Source organism: Vitis vinifera, mitochondrion (assembly GCF_030704535.1).
Source record: "Vitis vinifera mitochondrion, complete genome".
Lineage (NCBI taxonomy): Eukaryota > Viridiplantae > Streptophyta > Magnoliopsida > Vitales > Vitaceae > Vitis > Vitis vinifera.
Genome location: NC_012119.1, coordinates 575,001 through 580,000, shown reverse-complemented (window position 1 = coordinate 580,000; position 5,000 = coordinate 575,001).

The window sequence follows — 5,000 nt, the reverse complement described above, 5'->3', positions numbered from 1 at the left end:
TGAACGGTGCGCTCTCGCTCTTTTGATACACAAAGGTGCGCTCTCACTTTCTCCCTGGGACAAAGCAGTGCGCTCACTCACTGACTGCTTGTTGTCCTGATAGGGTAGCTTCTTCGCATCTTTCCCCTGTCCGAAGTGGATTGGCAATACCAATAAATCTCACCGAACAAACTCCTTGTCAAAGCCGTAAAGCCATGCGTCTTCGACCAACCAGGACCTGCCTATAGCGTTTGGGTGGCGACCTACTAGCGTAGTAACAGAAAGGCATCGACGTGGGCACTGAGACTTGTGTTCCATCACTAAGAAAGGGATTCTCGTTATCTAAGTCATTCCCATTGGCAGGAGGCACGCCAGCATCTCTACAAATTCGTCGAGGAGAGTTTTTCACTAAACTTGAAGGAAAAAAGATTGATTCATCGCCCGGAAAAGAAGAGAAAAGAGCCCTTCTCTTTCTAGCCATTCCGTTACGAGACTTCTCAACCGCCTTGACAGCACCAAGTTGACTTGCCGCTCGACCCAATCTTGCGATTTCCGATGATGAAACCAAGAAGGACTAGACTGATTCGACTGCTCTCACTGGCTCAGCTGCTCGATAGGAATAGGAAACCGTTCCAACCACTTCCACTTATGCGGGACATTCACTCTCAAAAGCATGATCGTCACTCTAACTCGCGCCAAATGCCTCTCATAGTGCTAAAGCCCTCCCGCCCTAGTTGCACTATTCCACCTACCTAATCCCGGTTCACTAGGGGATGATCCTGCCATCGTGTGCCCGGTTTTTTGTCTTGATTTCCACCAATTGAACGAAAAAATAAGGAGAAATTCCGGATAAAAAAAGGATTAACGAAAAATAAAGGGAGCAATTCCCCCAGAAAGAGTAGAACCTTAGTTACCCGCAGGTCATAAGCTGGTAACCAGTGGAAGAGCAAGAACTGAAGGCTTACGAACTACTGAAGTGAACCTAAAGCACCAGCAAAGGAAAGTGATTCTCAAGTTCTTCCCGCAGCGAAGAGCATTGCTTAACCGTAGTAAGAACTAGATTATTCATCCAACTAAGACCGATTTCACTTATACACGAAGGAAATGGGAACTAGGCTTCAAAGGCAGACTGGACAGGAAGTCGAGCTAGCTAACCTTTCGAGAGGAAGGAAATACCTACACCTAAGGACTTGCTTTTCGGAAGTAATCCAACAGGTGTCATCAATAGAATATATATTATGAAACAATTTATACGGATGGATTCTATTACAACGGAAAGTAGTTCTGTTAACAACGGGGCTTTAGTTCCCTACACTTCTTGAAGCTCCTCTACCTATGGTCGAGCTGGCTGATTGAAAGAAGAAGGGCCAAGTAAACAAGCAGCAGCCGGATGCGCGCACTAGCTAGAAAGCCCCTTTCGGCACGCCCTTCGTCCAATAGTCCTATTGTCAGGCTTTCGTAAGTTCCTTTCGGGCTATGATCTCATGAACCTGTGCCCTCATCGAGAGAAGACTTTCCAAGGGGTTATTTCCGATAAGCCTTTGTTTAAGCCTTTTTTGCCTCCCTTTCTTCATCCCCGAAGTAAGCACACTTTCCCAAGCTTGAAGCAGGAATAGGAATAAATGAAGCCCATATAAGGGCTCTGGCTAGAAGGCCAGGCCTAAGTTCCATTGTCCCATGCATTAGCCACAAGGCACCCGAAAGAGTCTTTCATCCACTGTCCGCTAATAGAAAAAGTACTTGCTTGACGCGCCCAGTCACATACCAGTAGCAGTAGTAGGACCTGCACCATAAGCTAGGGGAAATCAGCCAGGAGCTCTTATATATATATTTAGGATCTTTAACTGCTTTCACTGGTTTACTAGTCAAAATTCAGGTTCTAGTTCGATGTCCCAATGCTTCAAAGGAGAGGAGGAGAAAGGGCTTTTTTTCATCTTTAAAGTTCAGATTTCAAAGTAAGATTGAAAAGTGAAAGTGAAAAGTGAATCTTGAAAGTGACAGTGCAAGTTAATAGTGAGCGTTCAAGTTAAGCATGGGAAGCGAAAGTTCAGGCACTGATTGGCGTTCTTCAGCCATTGTCTCCCGAATCCAACACTCATATGAAGGGGAAACACTGGGCGAACGACTGCGCCTATATATCTCCTCTCATTGGCCGTTTGACGAAGCCTCCAAAAACCTAACACACTGGATTTCCCCTCACCCAAAGGGAAGATGAATTCCAGGGTCTTTCAGGCATATCCGGGATTGCAGGAACATCCGGAACTAACCCGAATTGGCGAAGAAAGCGTGTGGGGTAATAGGCTACCGCCCCATGCAAGCCTGCAAGAGGAAGACCTTCATGAATGTCATAACCGACGATGGGGTCGTCATGAAGCCAACGGCATTTCCACACAATGGACTCCGCGTTTCAAGCCATACGATAGCTTCAGATTCAGTACGGATAAAGGGGTTCGGATTGAAGTGCAGAATGCATTCGGTTAAGTTGGTCCGATTAAGGTACTGAGATGGGAGAGGCTCATGAATCCCAAAGTGCTCGCGTAACCATATCTGTGCAATGCAGGGAAAATGCCTCGTCAATCCCTTGGGCAAACAAGAGGCTTTGCAGCTAGTCCCAGAAGATTTGTGGAAGGAAAACAGGGCAGATATAAAAGAGATGGGACCAAACCTGAAGGATGGCACCTGAACCAGAGAAAGGCCTAGTCACGCCGTTCAACCAAAGATTCAAGCCACGCAAGATCTCTGCAAGCACAAACGGCACTAGAGTTCTCCCAGCCCTGAGCTCATCAATCAGTAGCAAAAACGCAGGGTTTGCAGAGCCACTATGGAAAAGTAATTCGCACATGCAAAGGCAGATCAAAGCATTTTCATATATATGGGAGAAGCGGCGATCCATCCCGAATTCGCTCCTATCAGTGTCAAAAGATTGAATGATATGAGATTTTGAGTACCCTAATTGAAGCAGGACACCGGGAGTAGGAAAAAGGCAATGGCCTTCTTTATTGCCTACATAATTCTCAGTATTGCACTAGCAGAATCCGTTTCTAAACAAGGAGTTTATCTCAATGTTGAGTAGTTTACAGGGTTGCGGTGGGAAGAGAGTCTTAAGGGAAACTACGATCTTAGTGATTCTTATGAAAAGAGAAAAGTGTGCTGCAACTAAAGGTCCCGGATAGAAACCAGAAAAAGAAGTCGGATTCAAAGAAAAGAAAGAAAGGCTACTCCCCGAAAATGCCTGTTCGTTCCTCTTTTTTGGGGGTTTTCATTTTAAGAGGCTAGGCGCTAATGAGGAAAGCCATTCTTACAATACCGCGCCCCATACAAAAGCGATCAAGAGGGGGTCGTGGAAGAATTGGGTTCGAATCCCGTAGCCCCGATGTGGCGAAGCCCCGATTGGGCAAAGAAGTAAGGTCTAGATATGATATGACACGACGAGAAAAAACCACTTCAGTAGTACCATACTCTAATTTAATAATATAAAATGGAGCTATGGACTTTCGAGGGCATGGAATGTCTAATGTTTCGGTCAGAATCTCGACAGTTGTCTTATTACTTGTTACCTTACTCACCGTATGCTATTCTGGCTTTCTAGTACTCGGCTTAGATTGGAATATCCTATTGGTTAAGATAAAATCAATGCTACTGGGCAGATCTTTCCACTTCCTCTTTAGTCGGCTCGGGTGGTGTTGCGGAGATTTTCTTCTAGCAGCCATTTTTCTTTGGGATCCCGAGCTGGGTAAGATGATGGTGCCGTCAGGAGCTTCTGGCGCAGCAAGCTCGTCCTCCTCTCCCCTACCCTCAATCTCAACGGGCGATTCATGGATTGAAGAGACTTTTGGGAACCAGGGAGAGGCATCATCTTCGGTCCCAAACCAGGGGCAGCAGCTGCAAGGAGGGGAGGCTCCCGGTCAACCAATCCCGCCCGTACACCTTACTGCTCTGGGTGGTGATCAACCACCCCTGGTCGTGGAGCAACCGGGGCCTGCGGATCAGCCAATTGATGAAGTAAGGGGCAGGCTTGGCGATGCCGCGACGCCGTCGATGGCGATTAGTCAGTCGTCCTACGAGGAGGTTCGCCAGCTTATTACCAACCACGAGAATATAGCGGACCGCCTCCAGGAACTGTTCAGAGAACTGCGCACGCATGTTCCGGGTGGCTTCCAGGCGGAGCGGCTCGCCGAAATGCTGGAAGAGGAGCACGGGGGGGAAAAAATGGGTGAGATCCTCCGTAGTCTCCAAGCGGAGGGGCACCAAAGCCCATACTTTAGAGACGTACAGACATATTTCCGGGACTTTCGCCATAGTGGAGTGACCGAAAAGTGAGTCCGCCGCGAATGGCAGAGCCGGGGGGGCACTAATCAATAATGATGGGGGTCGTGGTGAGGTGGGCCCTTTCACTTGAGCTAATTCCCGCTTTCTTTCCGAGGCTGCGATGTGGCATAAAGGTGAAGATACTAAGGTGGATTGGAACTCCTGGTCAGGTTTCTTTCGTTCGTTCTCGGTGCACTCATTTCGAATTGTATTCATCTTTGACCGAGCTCAGAGAATTTCCTTGTTCGGTCGTTCAGAAATGTAGGAGTTGCCGCTCCTTAGTTCATCTCTCGGTAGAACAGGGCACCTATGCGGTGGGTTCGACTCCCACAGGAGCGCACATTGCCAATCTAATTGGTACTTTTTATTGATTCTTAGTTCTTGCTGTCAATTACTGATTCTTTAGCGATGTAAAGCCATCAGCCTATATTAAATGTTTGACCGGCAAGGGAACGCTCGGTATTCGTTCTTGAATCAGTGACAGAGAGTAAGGGCTAGTGATCAATAAAATAAGATTAGTGGGGCATCTTGCTTTTCGTAGTAAGCAACTCTCTTTATAAAGCTCTTTCTTTATCGAAGTAAAGAGTAGTTCCTCTTGTTGAAGTCGTTCCTCTCCTTTTAGGCGAGCTACTTCGTTCCTCTTGTTCCTATTCTCCGATTCCGAATCTGATCTGATCCCGAACTCCGGAATAAGTCTTTCGGGCTCTATAGAG